Raw genomic sequence first — 14,100 nt, 5'->3', positions numbered from 1 at the left:
CCAAACAGATGATGGAAATGAACAAAACCATACTAGACCTAAAAAGGGAAGTAGACACAATAAAGAAAACCCAAAATGAGGCAACACTGGAGAGGTGGAAGAGGAGAGTCACCTCCCAAAAGTTGTCCTCTGGTTACATATGTGCTGTGGTACATGTGCAAACCCCACACACATGTGCACACACACACACAAACACACAACAAGAAGAGGAGGGGTCCTGTGGCATTAAGCCATGTTTGTACTGTTTACTGGATAGTACACATTGAACAGTAGTTGGACACTGATACGGTCTCACACAAGCAGTGAATTCTAACTCCCTCTTCAGTTTCCCTCTCTCTGTGGAGGATTTAATTGGTTTACAACCTCATAATATCACATGAAAGCGACAAAAAAAGACACTGGAAATGGACATATCCTTTCTCCATTTTATTAGCCCTTTCGAGTGGCTGGAGTTCAAGGCTTGCTGAAGGGTGACTTCATAGCAGCCTAAGCTCGGTGTGTCACGGGCAGGCGCAACACACACTCTCCTGCCTGACGAGGCTTAGAAGACACCAGCTGAGAGCATCACCACCACTGTGAAATTAATTTATTGACCCTGATTAATTGACCAACTATAAATATAAATAAGAATATATAAACTATAAATATAAATGTTATAAATGAGAAAAGAGGAGAAATATGGTGGGAATCCAGACAAAGTGGTTATTTATATTATGCTGTCAAGAAAACAAAACAAACGAACTTAAAAAAAAACCACCAACAAGCCAGTAACTCAAGCACAGAGCAGCTCCAGCCTGTGAAGCATGAAGCGGTGTATAGGTCATGGGACCTATAGCTGAATTCATGTATATTTTAAATTTATTTTTGGGCCCTTTCACTAACCCAAGGATGGAATAAATCATTTGGGCTCATATATGTTCAATGTCTTCCTGTGACTTTTTCTACACAAAGTTGGTTCCTGTCCAACACTAGAATTCAGGTATGAAACATTTTCCCCTATGGTACCTATTTTAGTCATGGTTTCTATTCCTGCACAAAACATTATGACCAAGAAGCAAGTTAGGGAGGAAAGGGTTTATTCAGCTTACACTTCCCACATTGCTGTACATCACCAAAGGAAGTCAGGACTGGAACTCAAGCAAGTCAGGAAACAGAAGCTGATGCAGAGGCCATGGAGGGATGTTACTTACTGGCTTGCTCAGCTTGCTTTCTTATAGAACCCAGGACTACCAAGCCCAGGGATAGCACCACCCACAATGGGCCCTCCTACCCTTGATCACTAGTTGAGAAAATGCCTTACAGCTGGATTTCATGGAGGCATTTCCTCAAGGGAGGCTCCTTTCTCTGTGTCAGATTAACACACAAAACCAGCCAAGCACAGTGCCCAATGCTTTTAGAGATGGGTTGTGACCAGCATGATGACCCTGCATCTGCCTTGGTTCCTGAGACGTCAGTACTAGTAACCACTGGTGTTTCCGTATGTTGATTGAGTTATTCAGATACCTACCACCAGAGCTACTTCTGGGCCACTCTGTAGAATGAGATGGAAACTGAGCAGACCGGCTCCCTGCCCATGTCTCCACCATCTTAGGTGTGGTGCTCCTTGCTCCATTTGAAGGTCAAAAGCCACCCTTATCAGGAGACTCTTGTCTGCAACTGAATTTATTTCTAGGGTCAGGTAATAAAAAACAAAACAAAACAAAACAAAACAAAACAAACAAACAAAAAACTAGACTCATAACAAGACCCAGTCTGGAAATACAGACACACAGGAGGGCTCTCAGTGATTCTCTCCCCCTCCACCTTCTCTTCTCCTCCTTCCTCTCCTCTTCCTCCTCCTTCTCCCTCTCCTTGCCTCTCTCCTAGCTCCTTCCCACTTTTCATTTTCTATCTTCTTTTTCATCAAAACTCTTGCCAATCCCAGCACAACTGCTCTGCAATGGTAAGGAGTGGGTAGCCTTCTGTCACAGGTAAGAATACTGAAGCAAAACTACAAAGTGATAACTCTATATGGCTTGCTAGCCATGACTTGTTTGTGTTCTAGCTTGCTAGAAAGGATCAGTTTGCCTGATACCCCAGAAACCTCACTCGTAGTGTCCAGTCAGTTTCCCAAGCAGAAAGAGTCACGTGGTGGTTTCAGACGCTCCTTCAATTGTCCTTGCTTGTTTGTCCTTCGTTGCTCTTTTTCTGAATGACTGCTCTGTTAATGATGTGAACTCAGAGCATGAAGAACTTCTGCCCTTGCCCAGAGAGCCCCTTTTATTGTAGAACCATGTGCCCAGGTGGATCCCTCTTTGCTGGGCTGTGAACTTGCTCTCAGGCCAGCCTGCATGTGGGATGTGGCTGTGAGCTCTTGCACATGGGGGAAGTGTTGGAACTGTGAGACACTGCTTTCGGTGACAAGGCACGGAAGTGCCACTGTGGGGCATCCCGGCCTTTACCATCACTCTCTTTGATAGCATCATGCAGGCCAGAAAGGCAGGCAGAATCAGAAGAAGCAAGGAACAGCAATGGAAGTCTGTGCTTCTCAGCCACCCACGTGGACAGGGAAGCCTCCTCGCCACTCAGAGCAGTTGAAAGCAATTATTGAAAGCCATTTAAATTCTAAATACACTGAATTTTAGAGAAAAAAATGCAATGAAATGACACTTTCATGAAAAATATATGAGGTTGCTTCCAGTAATTATAGATTAGCACGGATGCTTCTTTCATTGGCCATTAATTTATATCAATTATTTATGAAGTCCTGTGAAGCTGTAGGCTAAGAACCACTTAGCACTGGGTGCCCAAGTGTGCTCTTTAAAGGGACAGACTATAGCTTCTGTTTGGATTATTTTTTTCCCCTATGACTGACACAAAAAGAAAACAAAATCAGCAGTTGAAATGAAAGCCCATTTTAAAAAAAAATCTAAGATAAGGTCTCATGACCAGGAATAGTGGCATACACTTTTAATCCCAGCACTTGGAAGGTGGAGGCAAGTGGATCTCTGTGAGTTGGAGGGCAGCCTGGTCTACAAAGTGAGTTCCAGGACAGCCTGGTCTACACAGTGAAATTGTGTTTCAACCTCCCCAACCCCAAAATAAGATAGAGTCTCATGGATCCCAGGCTGTCCTGGAACTCACTAAGCCAAGGATGCCCTTGAACTTTTGATTCTCTGACTCACCTCCCAGATATCTTTTTTTTTTAACTAACATTTATTTTCATTTTATGTGTATATGTGAGTACCTGCTCGTGTGTGCATACAATGTCCCAGGAGGCCAAGAAAGCATCGAATCTCCTAGAACTGGAGTTAGAGGCAATTGTGAGCTATCATGTGGGTTCTGGGAACCGGCTCCTCTTGCAAGATCAGAAAGTGCTCATGACCACTGAGCCATCTCTCTGACCCATCACATGCCATCCTGAATGAGCATCTATTGCCCTCATCCTCTGCCACCTAAAGTTATGCTGAGAATTTTTGCAACATATTTTTGCTCTTTTCTTCTTCGGTCCTATGAAAGATTGTCTTTCTAAGAGAATCTCTGGTGACCCAAAGTGGTGGACACAGGAGGAATTGTCCTGACTCACTAGGCAACCTGCCCATGCCTGTAAGACTGGACCCTGTTCAGGCGCCTTCATCACATTTGATCACAAAAAGCAAGTGGAGAATGCTCAACCCCTGGGCACTGAGCAAATTCAAAACTCAGATCCAGCACTGAGCTCACTGCTGTATTGTACTTTTCTCTCTCTCTCTCTCTCTTTTTTTTTTTTTTTGGGTGTGTGTGTGTGTGTGTGTGTGTTTTTATTAGATATTTTCTTTTTTACATTTCAAATGTTATCCCCCTTCCTTGTTTCCCCTACAAAAATCCCCTGTCCCCTCCCATTCCCCCTGCTCACCAAGCCACCCACTCCTGCTTCCCTGTCCTGGTATTCCCCTACACTGGGGCATCGAGCCTTCTCAGGACCACGGTCCTCTCCTCCCATTGATGTCCAACTAGGCCATCCTCTGCTACATACGCACCTGGAGTCATGGGTCCCCTCCATGTGTACTCTTTGGCTGGTGGTTTAGTCTCTGGGTACTCTGGGGTTACTAGTTAGTTCATATTGTTGTTCCTACAAAGGGGCTGCAAACCCCTTCACCTCCTTCAGTCCTTTCTCTAGCTCCTCTATTGGGGCAAGTGGGAACCTTGTGCTCAGTCTAACAGAGACTCAAGGAAAGGCCATCCAGAGACGGCCCCACTTGAGAATCCATCCCATAGACAGCTACCAAACCCAGACACTATTGTAGATGCCAACAAGAGCTTGCTGACAGGGGCCTGATATAGCTATCTCCTGTGATGCTGTGCCAATGCTGTATTGTTCTTTCTACCTCTGTACTGTTTTCTGGTTTTAAGCGATTAATGATAACTGAAGTGGCTTCTCTATACAGAACACAGATTCTTGCAAAGATGGGGAGGATGTCTCCGTGAGACTGTATGTAACATAACATGAATAGGGATGGTGATTTTCATGTCCAGGTGAGCTCACTGAATGGAACCAAAGATTGGGAGACCTTTTTGCCAGGCTGTGTCAACAAACTCAATCCCAAATCACCTTATAGAATCCCTTTAGCCTTTGTGGTTGACCAGTTGTCCATCCATCTGACCCTTATGGCAGGTTGCTCTTTCATCATTTTTTCTTCTCCTTGTTTTGTGAATTGCTGGATTACTTTCTCACCTCAGCATTTTTCTCTTCTGCTTTCTTGGCCTGGCTAACCCTTATCAGGTTATGGAAGGATACGACTCAAGCACTTGCTGTTTTGAAGACCCTTTTAAGATGGCTCCTGTCCTGTCTCATCTTCTACTTCTCTGGGTCATGAATCACTAGGAGGGTAACCATGGCATTTTTCCCCAGGCTCCCCACAAGTAAATTCTAGTAAGCCTGGAAAATCTTGGACAATCTGGGATACCCAGGGCAGGCACAGAGGAGGCTTAGCATATATGTTATAATTAACAAATATTACCCAAGCCAGTAAAGACACCTTGCTGTAGTATAGAAAACATGCTTAGACATTGTATTGATGACATGCTTAGACACAAGACATGCTTCATTGGTTCAAATCACAGGGCATTATTTTTATTCAAATTTCTTCCCTTAACTTTCTGACAGGGGCAGTTTTATTTCAAATTAATATAATTAGTGTTGGTGATGGCAATAATAGCCTGGAAAGATAACAGAAATGAAACTAGGGATAGGACTCATGCTTGTGTAGCATGCATGAGGTCCTTGCTTTGATCTCAAGCTCCATATAAACCAGGCATGGTGATGCACATGTATTATCCCAGAACTCCAGAAGTGGAGGCAGGAGAGGCTCGGAAGTTCAAGGTCATCCTTGTCTACATAGCAACTTTGAGTCTAGCCTGTGCTACATGAATAGAGAGGAGGAGGAGGAGGACAGAAGAAAGAAGAAGAGGAAGAGGAAGGGGAGGAGGAGAACAGGATTGAAGGCCTGAGTCTTTTTTTAAATGAATATATAAAATTGATGAAGTCTCAAATTTCTTCCTTCAGTAGAATAGATGCAAATGGGGTGTAGTAAAACTAGAAATAACATTTATCATCTTTAAATAGTTCTTTGTCTGCTATCAAGTACTTTTGAATATATGATGCTCTTTTATGGGTTCATATTTCAGTCGAATGGCACAATAAATAGCATTAAGCTGAGGCATCTGGCATTGCATGCAGAGTGTAGGAGCAGATAGATCAGCCTCATAGTCTGACTGCCTGTGCTCTGGTAAGGTTCACTACAGTCTATCTGGGTGACTGACCCTGGGGCAAGTTGCTTGGCATCAGTCCCTGTATCCATATACAATGGGTATACATTGAAGATGGTGCATGCGTTCTGTATTGTGAAATACAGAATGAATTAATGTTGTGATTCTCAAACCTAACTATACATTGCATTCATTGGAGAGCTAAAGATAAAAACAAACAGATCAGGGGGCTAGAGAGGAAGCTCTGTTCTTGCAGAGGACCAGAGTTCAGTTCTTAGCATCCACATCTGAAGGCTCACAACCAGCTATAACCGTAGCTCAGGGGATCCCAATTAAAATTAGAATGTAGCTTCTGAGAGCACCTGCACTTATGTGCATACATCCCCCAAGCAGACTCACATAATTAAAAATTTTAAATCGTTTTTTATTTGTTTGTTTGTTTGTTTGTTTGTTTTTTAAGCCCAGGTCACTTGGGATGGTTCATTTCCAGTGCCAATAGGATTGACTTAAAGAAGAACTAGACAAGCTAGAGATGTCTCGGTGGTTATGAGCACTTGTTGCTCTTCCAGAGGACCTGGGCACAGCACAGACAGGGCAGCTCACAGTCATGTGTAACTGACGCCCTCTGCTGGGTTCTATGGGCACTGCATGCTGCAGATGTGGGCAAAACACTCATATACATAAAAATAAATCACTGTTAAAGGAAAAATAAATAGAAATATTTAGAGAGCTGATCAAGCATGACTTCTTACTCTGTGTCTGTGAGGTGTTCCTTCCCAAAGGCAGGCTCTCTCTCTCTCTCTCTCTCTCTCTCTCTCTCTCTCTNTCTCTCTCTCTCTCTCTCTCTCTCTCTCTCTCTCTCTCTCTGTGTGTGTGTGTGTGTCTGTCTGTCTGTCTGTCTGTCTGTCTGTCTGTCTGTCTGTCCAAGAATATCCTTCTCTTCTTGCTCTTGGACCAGAAGACCAGGATTTCTAAATTTGACTTCAGGACTTTCACTAACCGACCCTCTGGTCCATAAGCCTCTAATCTGGACTGAGAGTCCCACTATTGGCTTCCCCAGATCTGAGGCTTTGGGACTTCTAGACTGCGCTCAAGAACCCAGGGTCTAAAGCTTGTAGATGCTCTGTATAAACACATCACAATCACTCTAATGAATTATCCTCAAATAGATAGATAGGTAGGAAATAGGCAGACGGACAGATGAATAGACAATAGGTAGGTAGGTAGGTAGGTAGGTAGATAGATATGGAGAGAACCCAGAAATACACCTAAGCTTCCACCTTTAACTCCATGCTGGAGGAAGGAACTACCGTGGAAAACCTCAAAAGTAAACAATTTGAACGTTTTAAATCACATGCTGGGCTAATCAGTGTGATGAAACCATGCCACCCCCATCCATCCTGCTAAGGACACAAACCTCTCAGTCCAGGGTATCTGAACTGTATCTGCTACCCTCCCGCTAGCCCTTTTGGTACCCATCCTGGTTGTCTCATCAATGTTGTAGGGCTTACATTCAAGCTGCTCTCCTTCGACTTAATCACAGCACCAGACAACAAAGAGCAGTGATGCAGATAATGGAGTCTTGTCATAGAGAAGTCATACAGCAAAAAAACAAAAACAAAAGTTCTTGACTTAATGAGAAAAGGTTGTATGGATGGTGTTGCTAAGACTTAACAGAAGAAAAACAAACCTGCCGTCCACAACATTGTGAAGAAATAGAAGTTCACACTGATATTGTCTGAACACCTTCAACTGCAAAAGTTACAGCCACAGTGTGTGCCCCAGGAGAAGAAATGGGCACATGTTCTAAAAGCAGGCCACTCACGCTGTGTATTTTACATCTTCTCTGTCCTACTCTAATATTTCGTGAGCATTTTAATGTCAGATGCATTTCCAAGACTTACAATCCTATTTTAGAACAGCCCATAATATATTTAACTGTACCCCCTCTCTTTTTTTTGAGCAAATGAGCTATTTCCAGTTTTTTTCTGTATAGTAAATAGCATGGCGATGGAAACACAATTGTTTGCATTCATTTGTTCATTGAGGAAATATCACTGTTTCTAGCCCTACACCAGACAGCATTCAAAGCAGAAAGGCACAGAAAGAGAAGGGGCTTCCTGGCCATTCTTTTCAGGGGTGGGGTAGGGTTGAGGAGGGGGATGACCATAAGCAAACAGATGAATATATGAGAGGCTGAGGGATGGCGAAAGCAGTGAGAACAGCTGTTCTAGCTTGGTGTTTGTTGCTATGACAAACACCATGACCACTAGCAACTTAAGAGGAGGAAAGGGATTGTCTCAGCTTACAGGTCCATCCTAAAATACAAGTCAGAGTAGGAGCTCAAACCAGAAAGTGAAGGCAGAAACCATGGAGGACACTGATTGCTGGCACTGGTTAATATGAAATATCTGCTTTTCTGTTTGCAAAGGAATCACTGCCCTGATAGGAGAGTTAACCACTTGAGACCAATGTTGCTGGGGGTCAGCCAACTCTTAAGCTGACTTGATAAGGCCTGTTTTGTCATTGACTAAACTCCAGCATTAATGACTGCAGAGTTCAAAGTTCAAAAGGCAAAGGTCCACAGGAGTTCCTGCCTAAGAGCACAGGCCCACTTCTGCCTGCTTTGCCCCGAGTTCCTGCCTAAGAGCACAGGCCCACTTCTGCCTGCTTTGCCCCATTGGGCTTTCCCACAATTCTTCAGTGAATGGCTCTAATGGGCAAATGGATACTTATAACATCATAACTGAAAGGCAGGGCCTTTTGACCATTTGAGAATTAGCATCTCTAAGACACACGTCTGTCTATGTGCATAGTCCAGAGAATGACTTTCCCTTGAGTCAATCTCCAGCTCCAACATGGCAGCCTTGGTCACCAGGGAGCCAGTGCTGTCTTTTGAGACCTCATGCTGCTGAACTCGGGTAGAGAACACTTGTTGAAGTTTTCAGGCATTCGCAGCTTTGAAGCAGTCCTTATGGTTTGCTTTTACCGTGTCAGTAAATAGGTTTATTTTATTTTTAATTATGTGTGTCTCTGCAGGGTATGAGCCCTTGCATGCAGTGCCCATGGAGGCCACAAGAGGGCACAAGATCTCTTAGAATTGGAGCTAAGTGGGGTGACTATTCAACATGGAAACTGAAATCAGACTTGGGTCCTCTGGAAGAGAAACCAGCACTCTTAATCACTCTCTAGTTTCAGCCAATGAAATTTCTCAAAAAGGTAGCATATCTGGACAGCCAAATAAATGATTAGCTAGCTGTTTCATCATTTCTCCAACCTGGCTCCAAATGTTAACTGAATCACTCCAGCCATCTTCAGTCCTCCCAACCACTTCATTCTCTCCCCAGATAATACCAATGGCAGCCCCCAAATTCACTTGTGCTATGCTATAAACACTCAGCATTGACTCTGAGGGGAGGAAGACTGGGTTATTTATTTATTTATTTATTTATTTTGCTCTCTCTCACACTCCAAGGTCTGCAGTCTTGACCTAGAAGACCCTTTGCCTTTCTCATCCAGACCAGCGTGGATATCCTAAAAAATGCTTTCCTCTGCCCTTCCTTGGGATGAGTGTGCAAACCCTACAGCCGGGAATGGCTTAAAGCACTTACCCTGCTGCAGGCCCCGGGAACTATGCTGGCCGCTCAGAAGTCACTCTCCAAATGCTAGCAACACACGCAATGTTCCTTCACTTCTCCCTTGAAACCTGTGGCTGAGGCAGCAGGAGCTTACTGACTTTCGGGAGGGTTAACTCTGCTGTCTTAGAGGTCCTCATCCACTCGTGGGGAGGGTAGGAAGGGCACCACAGCCTGCAGGCATTTGGCGCGGTCTTCCTTGACAGAGAGAGCAGGTCCCCCTCACCAGGGTTTATCCAAGCATCAAAATTGTGAGTTCTGCACTAGAGTTTATAGCTCCCATGATCCTCTCTGGCTCCAGGCTCCTAGCAGGATTTTCTACCTTTTCTTTCTTCTGCGGTTCACTCTCCTCTCCCCATCTGCTGAGGGCTCAACCAAAAGTTGCTCCGGATTCTCTCTAGCTGCGCGTCGTTCTTTTGAGAAACCTTCCCACTTTAGGAGACCCAGGAAAATTTCCCACCATGCATCTCTCTCTTCATCGTCTTCTGTTTTCTCCTCCCGTGGTGCTAGCCAGCTTTTCTGGTGTAAAGAATGAGAGCACCCCGTGGTCTGCAGGGCATCACTGGCACTACCAGCCATCACGTGCCCATCCAGGTGATACGGAGATCTTCTCACACGCCTAGCATGCCTGGCAGCGCATGCTTCTCTCTCATCGCATGCTTCTCAGCGTGGGATTTGCTCTGTGACACTTTGAGGTTGAATAGTGAACTAGCTTTTGCACATGTGTGTCTCTTTCTTAAGTCGAAGCCTCACGTATTCTGAACTTGCTGTGTAGCAGAGGATGGCCTTGAACTCCTGATCATTCTTCTGCCTCTGCCTCCTAAGTAGTAGAAGTACAGGTGTGCTTCCACTGGTGTGCAACCCCTGGATTGTGCTGTGCTTGGGGTCCCATCTGGGGCTTCATGTAGTAGTGTGTGGACTGAGCTGGAACCCCCTATTTTAACCTACATTGTCCATTACCCGAATGTCTTCATGCTCCTTGATTCTCTTGTGACTCTCCTGTTCTTGCTTTTCACGTGTGTCTGCCTGCTCTCATTTTTCATGTGTTCGTCTGCTTGCCTGCCTGTCAATGCTGATTCACAAGAATTTATGCATCAAGAACAGAAGCTGTGTTTACAAGGACACATAGAAGCTCACACCAAACGGACTGTGTTCTTTTCAGTGTTTCCTTTGATGATTAATGAAAATAAAACCCAATGTCAGAAAAAGGCAAAGTAGAATATTGCAGGGCTGGTCAACACTGGAAAGCTAAAAACACTAATTCTTAACACTAGACACACAAAGGCATGAAACAGGACAAACACACGGGACAGACATACTGACAAATGCAGCAGTAGCTGGCAGGCGGTCGACTAGATCAAAGGTCTAGTAAGACAGGAAGAAAAAGGAATCTTTTTAATAAACTATAATAACCGTGTGCCGGAGGCAACTGTGTAACTCAGCATCTCTGAAGAGTGCTATCCTTTGATGAAAGACTCCAGGAGCCACACTGTGACTCACACCATTATTTTTGCCTTCATGGACTCCCCTCTTACATTAAGAAAGGGGGTAAGATGCAAAAATGATAGTGTTATGCCCTTATAAAGACTTAATCAATCTAGGCTGTACCAAATCCATTTTTATTTCAACTTTAAAATTTAAAATTTACTGAGGCTAGAGAGATGGGTCAGTGGTTAAGAGGCACTGCTCTTGAAGAGGATCCAGTTCTGTCCCCAGCACCCACACTGGGCTCTCTCAGTCACAAGCACTTGTAACTCCAGTTCCAGGGGACCTCATGGCTCTGGCCTCCACAGGTCAGGTGCATAGACACACAGAGAGACACACATATTCACATAATTAAAACTAGAAATATGAACATTTTAGAACTGGAAACATTTCCGTGAGCCTTTTAAAGCATCTGCCCAGGGAGAAGCCCTTGGCGTGTGGAAAGCAGCCCTGGCTGCTGAGGTGACAATGATGCCGTCAGTCATGCAGCTCTATTGGGGGTTGCTTCCACGGAAGAGATCCCCTGGCCCAAGAGGATGGAGCCAGGAGACTGGTCCTCAAAGGTGTCCAAAGACCTGCCATCTTGGTCTAAAGCCAACTCTGAGGCAGCTCACTTAGATCTAGAGCCCCCTAGTGGCCTGGCACTGAGTGAGCAGCAGCCCAGTGCCATTTTCAACCATTCCTCCCCAACCCTCACCTTGAACTCCCAAATAAATGGCTTTTGTTAAATTCAATCTCCGAGACTCACTCTTCCCAGGGAAATAAGCGCAAGATGACAGCACATTTCTCTCACAGCATACAGTGGGCCTCCATGTGTACAGGCAAAGATAAGAGAGAGGGTATACCCATCCCAGAGTGTGAAGGGCTATCCCAAGCAGGCCACACCCCCTTCTGCAGAACTGTGTCAATGTCTGCTTCGTGACCGTCATGCCGACTTTTCAGAGATGTTTTCTCTGACCTTCTGCAACCATAAAGATGACAAAGACACTCATGACACTGTTCCTGACAGAGCCCTCTCAGCTGTGGCACTGTCTGTTGCTCTGTCCCCTTCAGCCAAGAGGGAAAGGGACAGTGCTTACTCCTATGTCCCGTGGCCACAAGCTTCAAGGGCTGTGTGTGACTATAGCAGTAAGACCATTCTGGATCCCACCCTTCTCACTTCCAGGATGGTAGAATGGTAGATAAGATTCATGCAGGTGAGTAGTGCTGAGGTCTCATGGTCTGGCACAGCCATGGGCTCACCTCTAACCTATCAGCTCTATTATCCTCCATGCGCAATGGAGCAAAGTCTCCTGCTGCCACCTGCTCTCTGCAGCAATGGGATAGCTCACTCTAGTCAACCAGATGCTGATTTCACAACTGAACTCTCTGTGACCTTATCAGACACAATGTGACCTCTCCCTATGATGTGCATTCGATTAGAGGCTGAGAAACATCATAACAGGTATATAACACTCCCCACCCCACCCCCCACGTAAATGGGAGGGACTCAGAACTGCGTCTCTATTTTCAACAGATGAGCTCCTCATGGGAGCGCAAACCAAGGGGGGTGATGTGGAAATTTCCTCACCCGGATTCTCAAAGCTGTCTGAAAGGTTCATAAGAGCCTCGCACTCCAGTAAAAAGGAGAGCTGCAACATTCAAGAATCGTACCCTGTCCTGGTCATTTCAAGGTTGTGGCAAAGAAGTGTGATGTTGTCAGACCCCTCTGGGGCAAAGTGGTCCATTAGGCTGTGTGGGCAACACGGTAGGTGTGCAGTCATAGCCGAAAAAGGACACAGAAAGCAGGCACTGGAAATGCAAGTGTTCTGTCCGCCAAAAGGCAGAAGGGAAAGTAATTTAGCTGGGGCCCTGTGCCACGGGCATTTAAAAATCTTTGCCCTCAGATTTGCATTAATACCCATTCCGTCTCCATTTGCTGTTTTGGAAACTGGAAAGCTAGACCCAAGAGTTATTCTCTGAAATAAGTTAGTAGCTCTTTTGGACCTCAGAAAAGAACGCATTTCAGATGGAAAAGTTTAAAAGGTACCCACAGACACCTCTCTTCCTCCCTGCAAACCGGCTTGACACGTGCCTTCCTGTCCATCCCACGACAATCATTGCAGTGTGGCTGAGAATCAGCCTCTCCCTGGTGCCTGTTCTCAAGCCCCAGGCCTGCAGGGTTAGGGAATCGGCATTCCCGTAGGAACCCGCTTGCTGGTACCAAGCACTGTCTCCATGGTGCGCTCTCCATCACTCTACAAAGGCAATAGTATTCCCATTTTATGGATGGCATCACTGAGACTCAGACACATTGCCCAGAGTAGCCTGGGTTACAGATTGCGGAATTGGGATCTCAACACAAGTCACCTCCCTCCTCTAGTGGGACAATGGAAAGATCAATTGATCCAAAGCACATTCTGCTCAGTGGGCATGTTACTGTTATTACTAAATGGAGGTAAATTGCCTTTGGAGCCACCAGTCAATCCCATCGTATTATCCAAGACAAAACATGTAATAAGAGCAGCGTGAGACTCGCTGATAACTCTGAGGGTTGCTCAGAATGGACGCCATGGTTTGCATCTGGAATGTTCTTCAAAAGTCCATATGAAAGGGGTTGGGGACCTTGAGTCCAGGCACACTGGCCAGAATCCTGCTTAAACTTGCTGCACAATGCTGAGGGTTGGGAGGGCAAACCTAATCTAAAACCCTCACATTGCCATTCAGCGCACAGGGAATAACCAAGCAGGTAGTTCCGTAAGTCGGATAACAACGAAGCATTAAAGCAATTGGGAATAAAGTCAGCGCCAAACGTGAAAGTCAAACCTTGTAAACATAAGCCTGTAAACAGATCTAGGAGCGGATGCTGCAGAAGCATAAAGCAGGAAGCAGAAAGTACTAGATGATCTAACCTACAAAATGAAAGGGAGGGAGCATGGAATTCCAAGTCTGACAAATACAGAGTTGCCTGCCTCCTGACATCTCCCCCCCTCCGCCCTCCCCCCCGCCCCCCCTTCCCAGCTTCCCCACACTTCCCTCCTCACCTACCTTCCTCACTCTCCCCCTCCCCCTACTTCTTCCCCCCACTTCCCCCTCTCCCACCTTTCTTTATCCTTCCTCTTTCCCACTCCCCTTACCTTCCCCCCTCCTGCCCTCTTTTTTTTGTTTGCTTGTTTTTTTTGTTTTTTGAGACAGGGTTTCTCTGTGTAGCCCTGGCTGTCCTGGAACTCACTCTGTAGACCAGGCTGGCCTCGAACTCAGAAATCTGCCTGCC

This window comes from Mus caroli, chromosome 1 (assembly GCF_900094665.2).
Source record: "Mus caroli chromosome 1, CAROLI_EIJ_v1.1, whole genome shotgun sequence".
Classification (NCBI taxonomy): Eukaryota; Metazoa; Chordata; class Mammalia; order Rodentia; family Muridae; genus Mus; species Mus caroli.
The sequence above is the reverse complement of the archived record's forward strand: the minus strand, read 5'-3'. Positions refer to the sequence as shown.